This window comes from Danio aesculapii, chromosome 18 (assembly GCF_903798145.1).
Source record: "Danio aesculapii chromosome 18, fDanAes4.1, whole genome shotgun sequence".
Lineage (NCBI taxonomy): Eukaryota > Metazoa > Chordata > Actinopteri > Cypriniformes > Danionidae > Danio > Danio aesculapii.
Window position 1 is genome coordinate 3,363,345 of NC_079452.1, and position 14,403 is coordinate 3,377,747.

The window sequence follows — 14,403 nt, forward strand, 5'->3', positions numbered from 1 at the left end:
ACTTTGTCAGCATCTTCACTCCACCCTGCCACACACTTTATACATTTTCTTCACCTCAAATACAAACCAATAAGATTATCAAGGACAGTTTATGAATTCAGTAGGTGGAAAATAAGGTAGCATTTAGTGGTTATGGCAACAAGTTCAACCACTTCTGGAAGAGGTTGAAAGTGCAAAAGCTCAAAACATTTCACATCCCGTTTGTACCTGTACTTCGCATCATCCGCCTTGTGAGTGGATCGCCAAAAACACATTTTAGGTGTGGACAAGGCCAATGAGTCAACATTGCTGGGATTGAGTAAATCATTCCACCAGCAAGGACCAGTAAATGATCTTTCTTAGATTAACTGGAAAATGTAGCACTCTAGCTTTTTTATTGGTTTGGATTATGCTGTTGTTCTCCTTGTTTGTAAGTTGTTTTGTTTGGGTTGTTTTGTATTTTACCCAAATTTGGGTTGAAACAACCCAGCAATTATGTGTGTCTTCTGGGTGGTTTTCCAGGGCATTGCTTGAAGGCTGCTTACAGGAATTGTGACTGATTGATTTCAGTTGCTTGTTGTTGTTGTCAAGGTGGTTCATCTGTTATTTTGCTGTTGAAAATGTTTCAAATTTCCAACTGATTTGAAAATAAAAGCCCATTCCCTCAAGACACAAAAACTGAAGGTATAATGCAAGACTGTAGCACAAACTGTGTGAGCTAAAGTTTAATATAATCGTGACCTCAAACCGCAAAAATTTACATTTGTTGGAAGCTGAATAAATATTATATAATTTTGTATTTTGACTGATTTATACTTTGTTAGGACAGGACAATTTTCAGTTGAGATACAACCCCAAATCAGAAAAGTGACAAAGTTGGAACAGTATGGAAAACTCAAATAAAAAAAGAAAGTAGTGATTTCTAAATTTACTTTGACTTTCACTGCAGACAATACAACAAACATTATTTAATATGTTCCTCATGGTTTTTTTTTCTCCCCAAAATAAACCCATATTCCAATTTTCGTTCTTGCAACACATTTCAAAAACTGAGACAGGAGCAATCTAGGGCTAGTAATCAGGCAAATTGGTTAAATAATGATGTGATTTGAACCAGGTGATGTCAAGAGGGGATTGTAATTATGATTTGGTAAAAAAAGCAGCATCCAAAAAAATAAAAAAAAAGCTCTAGTCCTTTAGGAGCAAGCAAATACATCAGAAAAATATAGAATACATTCAGAGAATTTGGAAGAATTTCAGTGCTTAAAGGAAGCCTTAGCCTAAGCTGAGCAACAATGATTTCTGATTCCTCAGGCAGCACTGCATCAAGAATCATCATTCATCTATAAGCGATATCACCACATGGGCTCAGAACTGCTTTGACAAACCTTTGTCAAGTACCACAATACATAGTTACATCCACAAATGCCAGTGAAAACGGCACTGTGCCAAAAGGAAGCCCTATATTAACTGTGTCCAGGATCACTGTCGATTTCTCTGGGCTCGGAAGCGGTGGAAATGTGTACTGTGGTCACATGAATCAGTATTTCAGGTATTTTTTTTTTTTTGGGAGAAATGGATGCCGTGTGCTCCGGACCAAAGAAGAAAAGCATCATCCACACTGTTTCCAGCAACAAGTCCAAAAGCCAGTGTCTGTCATTCTCCAATAGAAAATGTATGGCACATTTTGAAGCGCAAAATGCGACTATAAAGATCTTGTTTGCAGGACAAATGAGACAAAATTACACCTGAAATATTTCATCACTTAGTATCTTCCAGTCTTAAACATCTTTTAAGTGTTGTGAAAAGGAATGGCAACATAAGTGGTAAATGCTTTACTGTTCTAATTTTTTTGAATCATGAGGAACACATTAAATAATGGTTGTTGTGTTGTCTGCAATGAAATCAAGTCAAAGTAAATTTAGAAATCAGTACTTTCGTTTTTTATTAACAACATATCTTCACAAAACATTATTATTTTGTAAAATTCTAATGTTTTTTTGGCAAAAAATAATCAGTAATTCTGACCTATACATTGTATTTTTGGCTTTTGCCAAAAAAATACCCATGCAACAAGTTTCCAACATCAACCTGATTTCACCAAGTAGGACACGTTCCTGGATTAACATTTATGTTGATCCTGGAACAACATTACACCAGCCAATCAGAATTAAGGGATACGTTTACCGTTGATGTTAAGTTTAGGCTTACGGTTAGTTTTTTGCACTTCATGATTGTTATCCAGCTATTATTCTCCTCTGATTTTGGGAAATAACTTACACTTATGGTTGAGTTTAGGGGTGGAGTATAGGTATGAATTTTATTTTCAAACTAAAATGATTTTCCAGGATCAGCATAGATGTTCATTCAGGATCACATTGTACTTGGCAAAATCCTGACGTGTATGGTCCCATTAAGCATTAGGGTTCTGTTTGTTAAGATATGAAATATATATACTGATGCTTGCCTTAGAAAACTAAAACAAACAAAATAAATAAATAGCTTTGATTTATTGATGCTAGCCAATGTAATGTTGCATCCTGTAATTAAAGTCTATATAAGAGTCTGAAATGGCATTTTTGTTTGTAACAGGGGTCACAGTGCTCTTCACATGCAGAGAGCACATGTTTAGCCTGAGGCCAAAGGCTTGAGGGTTACACTGGTCTGCCAGAGCCGGTTGCAAAAACAAACAACCAAAGAGAGGAAAAGAAAAACTCAAGACTCTGACATTTTGGCAGGAGAGTAAAGCCCATTCGTCTATCTGCATCTGAAAGGTCACTGCGTTTTGTGTAGCGTCAACTCTGTGTGTGAAGAACACGGGAGATGGAAAAACAAACTTGGTGTGACCACTCAAAAAGCAAAAACAACACAGCAGGGGCTCTGAAAAAAGCGGAGGTTAAATAAAAAATAAAAACTCAGCTGCTCTTTGACTTTAAAACTGACCTTTTCATCTAAGGAAAGACCAGAACAAAGCCCGAAGAAGACACTGAATGAGGAGGAAGTAACGGCTGCTGAGTTAGCTTGACATTATACGGCCCATCGGATTCTGCGTGCCCAGAATGATTTCACTATTTGTGCATCTTCGAAGACACAAGAGGAAAGTAGGACATATGGTTTTGTGTGAGCATGTGCCAAATATGCTGAACAAACACATATTGTGCATAAAAACATGCATTTTTTTCATATTCAGATCTTGCGACTTTATATGGCAAGAGATCATGGTGATTAATTAAGATGCTATAAACCTCATCACAGTCAAGTTTATAGTGCTCTTTTAGTTGGCCCTACCTAATGTGTTCTTAAAATTAGTATTCATATTTCATAATCACAAATAGAGTTTATTGGAAGATGATTCAACTTAAACTTGATCTATCTGTATGTTTACAGGCAAATGTATGTTTATATATTTTTAATGACTGCTTGGTTTGGCTTTCACATTTGTTATAACGTGAAATATATTTCTATAAAAATACATTTGTGATTCCTTTTTGTAAAAAGTCCCTTTTATTAAGCCTTAATAAAAGAGTACTAACCCTTAAATCAGCATACATTTCTATGGCAACTTACACACCCTAAAAATGTCCTTTGTTTTTTCCCCTCTAACTCAACTGCACTTTGTTTATAAAATGTACTGTATTTTATTGTCTTTTAATTTTTTGATCAATTGATTGTTCTTGCTTTGTTGTACAGTGACTTTGAATGTCAAGAAAGGTGAATTTAAATAAAATGAATTATTATTTTTTATTAAAGTTACCCACATCCAACCTTCACATAAAATACAGTGCATCTTGTGTACTAATATACTACAAATGCTTTTTTTAATGCTGAATTCAGTATTTTTATAGAAACGCTCAGTTAAATTAGTTTTGACAGATTAATAATTTTATACCACTACAATTATTTCCGTTATTTCAATGGCCACAGACACCAGCAAAAGAACCAAACTCCCAAAAGCACAGAGCGAGTAAATAAATAAACAATAATATAAAATAATATTTTTAATTGAAAATATTAGTTTTTCTCGTTAATGTACACACAGCACCCCAAATTCACTGAAAAACACAAAATTGTTGACATTTTTTGCAGATTTATTAAAAAAGAAAAACTGAAATATCACATGGTCTTACTTTGCTGTGACATATTTAACTCAGGTGCTGTCCATTTCTTCTGATCATCCTTGAGATGGTTCTACACCTTCATTTGAGTCCAGCCGTGTTTGATTATACTGATTGGACTTGATTAGGAAAGACACACACCTGTCTATAGCTGCGTCCCAAATGGCACACTATACTCTATGCATTTATGCACTATGTACTTATGCACTTACACACTCAACAGCTTAGTATATGAATGTTGTGTCGTCCCAAATCGAACATTAATGTTATTTTACTAAGTGGAAATTTAAACCGTTTCCCTGATGACGTTTGATGGTTGCCATATTACTGAAATAATTTACCAAACAACCCAAAAATACCTGCCATTAGTATAACCGCATTCACCATCGGGAGGCGCTATTATCACTCTTGTAGGAGAATTTTGCTTTCACAATCCAAAATAAATAAAATTATCCAACATGTGCTTCCGATAGCTTTCGCATTCATTCAGGAAATTTTAATGCATGCCTCCCACGTGACAAACGAGATCTTGTATGAGTGGAACTGCTGGAAGAGTGTAATTTTAATGAAGTGTTTGATACCCCACAGCGAATGGGAGAAAAAAAACCCTCCGCATTTCTCTGTAACTTAGATGCACTTGGTAGGTAGCGAAAGCAGTGTGTGTATAGACTATTCTGTCACAAAATGCAGCAAAAATCCTACACGACGATAATAGTTTGATTTAGGTGATTACATTCCGAGAGCAGCATTTACAGAGGATCTTTCAGTTTATCTAATATTGCAGTGATATTAAGGTACTGTAACTTAGTAACAAAATGATTTTGACAAAGGTATGTCTTTAAACACTGAAAGAGTACTGCTGACGATACAAACTAACTTTGCCATCTGAATAAACAAAGAAAGAACAACGATCACACGCACTTACCAAATCTGTAGAAACAGGACAATCAACACCAACTGGAGCCGTCCCTACTGAAAAACATAGCTTAAACAAGCCTAGGCTGGTTGGCTGGTTTTAGCTGGTCGACCAGCCTGGTTTTAGAGGGGGTTTGGCCATTTCCAGGCTGGTTTCCAGCCATTTCCAGCTTGGTCTTAGCATAGAGTTTGCTAAAAAACACCTGAAGGACTTAGTGTTTCACCAAAGATGGTAAAAATAAGATCCTCTGGTCTGATTAGACCAAAATATAACTTTTTGGACTTAATTGTAAGCGGTATATGTAGAGAAAACCACACACTGCTCATCACCTGTCCAATGCATGTATAATAAAAATATAGATATATAAAAAGTATAGTTATATAAATTCTTATGTAAATTCTTAATATTCTAATCATTTTTTGGCATTAAAGAACTTTAAAAGAAATAATAAAAGAAATTATTTTGACCTATACAATTTCTTTTTGGCTGTGACAAAAAATGTATTCATGCAACATGAGACAATTTTGCTGAATATTTTTTCATGCAGAACTCACTGTTAAAAATATCTTTAAGTTAGCAGTTTCCCATATTTTTGTGATTCATGTTTTTATTTTTATTTTTATTTGTCCTAGTTTTTTTATACGTTTGACATCTTTCTTCCAAAAATGTTTAATCTTAAAAGTTTGAAAAAGTGACTTTTATTAACATTTTTAATAGTTTAAAATGGGGCTGCGCGGTGGCGCTGTGGGAAGCACGTTCGCCTCACAGTAAGGACGCTGGTTAGAGCCTCGGCTGAGTCAGTTGCCGTTTCTGTGTGGAGTTTGCATGTTCTTCCCATGTTCGCATGGGGTTCTTCCAGGTGCTCAGGTTTCCCCTACAATTCCAAAGACATGCGGTATAGGTGAATTGGGTAAGCTAAATTGTCCGTAGTGTATGTGTGTGAATGAGTGTGTATGGATGTTTCCCATTGATGGGTTGCAGCTGGAAGGGCATCCGCTGCATAAAACATATGCTGGATAAGTTGGCAGTTCATTCCACTGTGGCGACCCCGGATTAATAAAGGGACTAAGTTGAAAAGAAAATGAATTAATGAATAGTTTTAAATGAAATGTTGTCTGAGTTGATGTTGCATATTATGGTACAAAAAAGACTTAATAAACCACCAGTACATTTTCCTTTTTTTACAGACTTGTGTCTCTCTATATTATTTCTTCTACTACTACTAAACTACTAAAATGTCAATAAAAGTCACTTTGTTATGCTATAGAGATGAATTTTCAACATCAAAAGTCATCAGAGCTGATATCACAGTCCCAGTATGCAATTCACAACCGTAAATAAACGGAAAACACTTTCGGAAAAACTCTTAATTAGCAGATATTTTTACAGCATAAAATACTGGCTACTCGCTGCAATTTTTTATAATTATTATTATTTTTAACTTTGGTAAAATAAGTATAGTTTTATTTAAAGCAGGGGTGCCCAAACTTTTTCTCATGATAGGCCAAAATCCAAATTTGATTGAGAGCTGTGGGGCGAAAGTAAACATTGTAAACTTACATTAAGGTTGCCATGGGTAAACTGATAATTTATTTCATAAAATTTAAAAATAAATAGAAAAAAATTACTTTAGCTGTATTTACTAATGGATTGTAATTTTTCAAAAAATGTAAGTTATTTTAACAAACCTACAGTATACCATACAAAAAATTCCACTTATAAAACAATGGAGTTGAATTCCGAATAGTCATGTTGAACCAGCCTTTGCCTTGATTTGCACGCTGATGTCTTCTGCTTTGTCCCCTATTCGTTGTGACAGTATGTACATTTTTAAAAAATCTGATTCATTTAAAACATTTAAACATTTAATTTCAGTTTGCTTTTTTTGTTGCTCAACAATAAAACAAACAACCAAACAAACAAAATGTTACATTAAAATAGAAATGAGAATCTTTGTCAAAGGCATTCCCCAACCTTTCCCAATATTTTCCCTCGACAGGCCAAATCAAACGATACAAAGGGCCAACATAAAAAACATAAAACATTAAACATAAAAAACTACAAACTAATCACTGTGAGAAACTGAGGAGCAGAGAAAATGAACCTGAAATGATTTTAAAATCAAAAGAGGCGGAGCCTTAGAGCCACACCCCCTATTGCATAATTAGTAATGTTTGGTGTGTGCTCCTGAAACCAACTCCAACAAACTTTGTTCTGTCTTGATTTTTTTTTTTTTTTAATGATTATCAAGTCATGATTCTTAAATATAGTTTTTCACTGGGGAAATCCTTTGTATGCCCAGATGTGGTATGTTAAAAGTTTTTGTACTTACTCCTCATTCAAAGCCTGGAAAATCCCCTCTTGACAATTAAAAGATTTGCTTTGCTAGTGTGACCATGCCAAAAGCGATAAAGCTTATATGTCACATTGGCTCTCGGTGAATCAACACCAGGGATTGTAATGAAGTGCCACTCCCTTTCTTTTGCTGACTGTTAAGTGCACTACATGAATGCTGCTCGGCATGTGCACAATGAATGAGATGAATGACTGCTCTGTTCAATATCTGCTCCGTTACAAAGAAGAAGGTTGTGTTGTGTGTTTTAGAGAGATGTATTTGATGTCTTTGGAGCTGTATCAGAGTATGATATACTTTTATTGGACTTGCACGTGATCTTAAGTTACTCCTCCCAAACCTTGATGAACTTTTACATATCTTACCCGTTTGTTCTGGACTGCTATGTATTTACTTTATTTGAAACGATTTGGAAACCAACTGTGATTACACCATTAGTTTCCAACCAATTGTGTTTACACAATTAAATCTGATCAGTCATAAGGAGAAAATTAAGAGCTTGGATTTTAAAGATTTAAAAATCATAATATAATAAAGTATAATATTGAATATTTGATTTTTAGCTATAGTCAAAATCTCAACCAAGTGCAAATAAGTGCAAAACACATGTTTTTCTTTAATATTTGATATATAATGAATTACCACAAAAGCTTATATATATATATATATATATATATATATATATATATATATATATATATATATATATATATATATAGTTAAAGTCAGAGTTATTAGCCCCCCTTTTAATTTTTATTTTCCAAAATGATGTTTAACAGAGCAAGAACATTTTCACAGTATGTCTGATAACATCTTTACTGCTAGAGAAAGTCTTGTTTTATTTCGGCTAGAATAAAAGCAGTTTTTGTTTTTTTAAAAACATTTTAAGGGCAACATTATTAGCCCCTTTAAGCTATATATATATATATATATATTTGATAGTCTACAGAACAAACCATCGTTATACAATAACTTGCCTAATAACCCTTACCTGCCTAGTGAACCTAATTAACTTAGTGAAGCCTTTAAATTTCACTTTAAGCTAAATACCAGTGTCTTAAATATATCTAGTAGAATATTATGTACTGTCAAAGATAAAATAAATCAGTTACTAGAGATTAGTTATTAAGACTATTATGTTTAGGAATGTGTTAAAAAACAATCTACTACTAGTTAAACAGAAATTGGAAAAATAAACAGGGGGGCTGATAATTCATGGGGCTAATGATTCTGACTTTAACTGTATATATATATATATATATATATATATATATATATATATATATATATATATATATATATATATATATATATATATATATATATAGTTATATATATGCGCCTGCTACATTTTTTGTACAGTACATCTTTAAATACACCAAACTTCTGCACTGACAGTTCAAGTGTTGTTAATATCCAGTGTCACTTGTCAAGAATTGTTTTAAATAATATTATACATATTTATTTTTTACTGGTGTGGGCCGTAATGCATTTAAATTGGCAATTATTTTATTAAACGTTTATTCATTAATTGATGACATGTATGTTGTGTTTACTTTATGTAACTGCCATAATTTTAAAATAACAGCATGTCTTATTCTACTCACTATAGAAAAAGCTAATCAGGATTCAACATTTTTTTTTAAGTTATACAAAGTTTTTAAATAAATGTAATATTTTTGTCAGTTTGATTGATGTAAATTAAGATTAAAAAAAGTTAATTTTGATTAAACTAAAAACAACCTTTTTTAACAGTGGCTAACAGAATTATGCACTTCTAGGAAACACAAAAAAACATCTAATAATAGCGCCTGAATTAATCTGTGGTTCTCATGTGGCACAGACAGAGGTCACATGGTATAAACAATTCCCAGTTATAAAGATGTAAACTATTTTTACAAGTTGGAATCTCATAATAATGGTAATTACTACATGGCATTGAAGCAGCTATAAAAACAAGATGATGAGTGATCAGACAGAGGTGAACACAATCGCTGAATCAATGAGTAGCCATAAAAACAATCTAATGGGGGAAAGAAAACAGAAACTAACACTGGCAAAACGAGGAAGTCCAAAGTGCAGAAGCTAAATGTTGTAGCATGCATTTGCATTTATGAAATTTTAACATGGCTATTAGGTCAATACATATTATATTTTATATCATTGCAGTGGCACTAATAACTAAGCTTTTTTGACTGAATAAAAATTACAAATGGGTCACTAATGGCCTATTTTGTATTATCTTGGGTTATTATGCTCAGTTTTATGACACAAAGATCTTATTAGCTCACATAATTTGAAAAAGTGTTATGCTATAAAATAATGTCTTATTTAAGTCACACAAAGAAAATAGCAGTGATTTTAATGGCAACAATTAACAGTAAGTCTGGTAATCTGGTTAACAGTAAGTTTCCTTCAAATACTGCAAATATACTACAACTGACTTCCCCAGAGCTTCATGCTTTTATTCTTTTTGTTGTACAAAAAATTACATACATTTGAGTTTTATGTTACATCTAATTATATTAAAGTTCTTGCATTAGTCAGCATTACTTATGGGTTACCGTGATAGTGTTTATTAGTTGTGTAAACAACATTGAACACTGATATATTGATATGTTTCTCTGTTTGTAATGGGCATTGACTCTTCCTATGACTCCCCACGTGCTTTTGGTTGTGTTTTTTGTTTGTATAGGGTATAAAGATATAACGTGTAGATGTTAGTACTCCAAAACATTGCCATATTAACACTGTATAAACTAATAAAACATGCAATATGTTTACTGCAAATGTAAAAAACTATCGTTTCTACTGTCATTTTATTTCTGGTAACCACAGCTGCATTTTTTACAGTAAATTATAACTGTTTTACAGTGTTTTCCGCTTTTTTATGCATGCATAGGTAAAGAGCAGTTCTTAATTTGGGCAGTGGTTGTTCTGAGTCTTGGTGCGTGCAAGTGAGATTAGTGAAATGCAGTGAAGAAAGCACATTGAATTTTGTCAACAATAAGGCATAATGGGAGTGATCCATATATGCGTGTATGCCATTGTACATGTCTAATCTCAGTTACGTGCTTGCACGTGGGCAGAAAGGAAGCCTGGAAGCCAGATATAGTGTGATCTGGAAGGAGGGGGATTAAGTACCACTCGGTGAACCTATTTTACATTGAAACATCATAAAAGCAGAGATGTGAAGTACTTTAGATGTACAATGTTTCATCAACTTGGTCAAAGCAGTTCAATAAAAGCTGATTATGTTTAATTATTTCACTTTAAAAGCAATGAAAAGAACTTATTCATCGCCATAAAAGTGAAATTACTAAACCTACACACGTGTGCCTGCACTCTCAGAAAAAAAAATCACACGGTGGTACAAATAATGTTATTTGAGGAACAGTTTTGTACATTTTAAAACATTTTACCTTATATGGTTCAGAAAAGACCTCATATGATACTGTTCTGTACCTTTTATACAACTGAAATGAAGGTACACAATTGTTTTCATAAAACAACTTCTACTTTATTACACTATCTATGAAAATAAATTTTACTGGAAAGACAAAGTGATTTATGAATAATTTCCATATTAAAACAAGAATCATCATTTAAAAGTATACAGTATGTTTAAAGAAACATAAACATTAATTATTAAGCCCTACAATACTATAAGGCAAAACAACTAGTAAAACATAAAACTATAGGTAATGTAAACTAAACATATAAGGCACTTTTAATTAAATGTTTAGTAAGCATTTTTGACACTGTTAAGGTACAAAGTGTCTTGTCACTGTGGTGGTACCTATTTGGATTAGATTTGTACTTTTGTTGAAGGTACAATATTGTATCTGCAGGTTTTAAAAGCCAATGGTACATTTTGGTTTCCCATGGTACAAATTATGTCCATAAAGGTACAAACTGCATTGGGACAAATTTGTGTCTTTGTCCTAAGGTACTATTCTGTCCCATAAAAAGGTACTGCCCCAGTGACAAGGCTTTGTACCTTCTTTGGGACAACATTGTACCAACAATGCCACTATTTTTAGTATTTGTTTCCAAAAACAAAAATGGTCATTTAAAGACAAGAACCAACATGGCTCTACACAGATGTGAACAATATAGAAAAAAAGAAAAAAGCATTGATGGCTTAACACATGGCTAAATGAACAAACCCAGGCATAGGTGAACATAAGCAACTAACCAAGATGTAACCATAGAAACAGCATAGAAATGAGGACAAAGGGAACATGAACTAACCACAAGAAGGAAACATAAACGTTTTAGCTTGTTTTATTATGTAAAAGCTTTGAGTTTCTTCTTGATTTTGGCTCCAGCACCTTTGAGAACCTTTGAGCCTACAAGAAGAGGCGGAATAACACACCCAGCCTTACATCTGTACGCCAGATGCCTCAGTGTCTATTAAGCGAGCTGTAAGCATCTGTATATCGTACACTTTCTTTACGTGCCAGTAGCTGCAGCATCTTTATCGTGTTAGTGCTTTCTTGGAATAAGGCACAGACATTCCTTTTCATCGACAAGCAGGTTGCCTGCATGGTAATATAGGTTGTTCAAGACCCAAAAGAAAAAAGAAATATTTTACTAGTGAGCAATGCATTGTGTAATGCAGGCATAGTTTGAATTTTTATAACTACATAAGGATTTAAAACCAGCTAATGAATGTTTTTCAGTTGTGGTTAAATGGCAGGATATGAATGGAAGCATTGGGAAGGACCACACTTAAATATTAATAGACATCACTGTTTTTTTCCTCCTAGCTTAAGAAGTCACCAGTAGATGGCAGAATTGTTTCTGCATTCTGATTCCTGGAACATTTTGACCTCGCTTGCTAATCTTGATCACGCTTTATGTGATGTAATCCTTAAGGACTCAAGATGTGTGTGTTATCAGATGTACTGTATTATTAAATTACACCACTCCTGACCTGACAGTTGTTCTAATTAGTTCTGTATATAAAACCATGTGACGGAGACAAACCATTTCATAAGAGATCACAGGATGCATCAGGCACTGATTATTTTGATGTCATGCTGTGATCATTGCATTTATCCTGTTAAATCATAGCATGGCTCAAAGTGTGTCACAAAAAAAAACAGGTTAGAATAATTCCCAAAACATTTTTCCTGAACTGAGCTAGGCATGTGGTCAGTGTGTACACCGTTATGAAGAGGAAGCAACCAGAAAACTTTGCTGTGGCAACAAGGCATTTTTTGCTTGCTTTACCAGCGTGTTGTCCATCTGGGGTTCATTCAGTTTCCTTTCTACCCAACATTCCATGTATGTGTTTCCCTTCCAGGAAATATGGGAATATATGCTCTGTCCAAACCATCCTTCTTAACATCTTTTGTTGTGTATTTGTCTCCCCTGTCCTTAAAAGCTCTTTTGTTAGCTGACTTTTTTTTTACTCCTTTCTAAGACTTCTGTCAGATAAAGCTTTAGGTCTAAAGAGCAGACAGCCCATGTCTCAGTGTGTGAAAGGGCTACAGGAGGATATTTGGAGTGAGAAAGAGCGGCCTCAGATATCTAAAACTAGACATTTCAGTCTCTGAATAAGCACTGTGTCTGTCAGTTGCATTTCAGAGAAGCCTAGATAGGTAAACGCGACCTTAGTTGCGAGATCGCAACTCTCTGAAGGAGAAGGTTATTTCAGTCATTCTCTTAGATTTTAAGCTCATGGAGGTATCCTCAAACTACTCCATCATGCTGACAAGCAGACCCTGTGTATTTGTTGACCGAGCTACACGTAGTTTGTGTACATTTCACAATCAGTTGATCATTCATTGGCTTAAGAGAAACATTCCTTCTAGATGACGGGAGAAGGGATACACGTACCACAACCCCCTGTCACAGGAGGACCAGTCATGAAGCGAAAGTAGAACATAGGGCCCCCTTATTTACATGAGTGACAGAAAGGAAACTTAAGACCCTCAGTGCCTCACTGCATTACTGAGAAAGGAAAGTAACAGATTCATGTTTACATCAGCGCTTGTAGTCACCGGGTGTCTGTAAACTTTCGTATTCAATTTTCATGAATTCACATATGGAGAAATAAAAGGTAAGACGTTATGGCATTTCCCTAAATAAGCAACAACTCAAAACTGGAGCCACTCATATTGTGACTGGTCACTGAATTATCTAATGCGCTGTTTTTAGATGTTAAAGGTTTTTTTCCACTCTGAGGATTTCGAAGTACGTTTATTAGCACATTTGGTGTAAAGATTATGAGATAACAGCTTTGTCGTAAAGTTTATGAGTTAATTTTTAAGCAGGGGTTAGTTTAGATGACATGTTGAGAAATTCTTTTCTACACTGTAATGGCCCGTTTCCACTGAGTGGTACAGACAGTACGGTATGGGTCAGTACGAGTCACCTTTATCGGGCTTGTGTTTCCACTGCTAAAAGGGTACCAATGGTACTCTTTTGGTGGGCGTGGTGTACCACAGAAAGTTTCAGACGACGTCATTTTAGCTCGAGGAAATGTGTACAGTAAAGCTGTACAGGTCATTCGCATATCGTATGAGAGGCACTTCTCACAAAACAGATGCTTTATACACATAAATACTTCTGTAAAAATGTTGATTACTAACTTTTCTATGAACAGGATTTGATTATAACTGCAGATCAATAACGGTGTGAAATAGCCTACTGTAATGTCTGCAATTATATAAATTAAATAAATAAATCTGTTTGAGCTCCGGTCGACCATGGCTCGTTATTAATAAATTATATATTTTACGGTGTAATGTCTAGGCTGTGTATTTAAAACATGGCTTTCTTTGTTTTCATTCTGGCTTGTTGCGCAAGTGAATGACGTATCTGTAAACCAATAGCGTTCATCTGCGCTTCTAGCTCTGCCTTTTGGTACCCTTGGTACCCTTTGCAAAGGGTGCCGAAAAAGTGGTATGGTACGGTTCGGTTCAGTATTCCTTTTGGCAGTGGAAACGGCCATAAAAGCCATACCGTACCTCTCACTGGAAACGGGCCACAAAACCCAACTGTCAACTTTATCAAAGGAAATGAGTGTA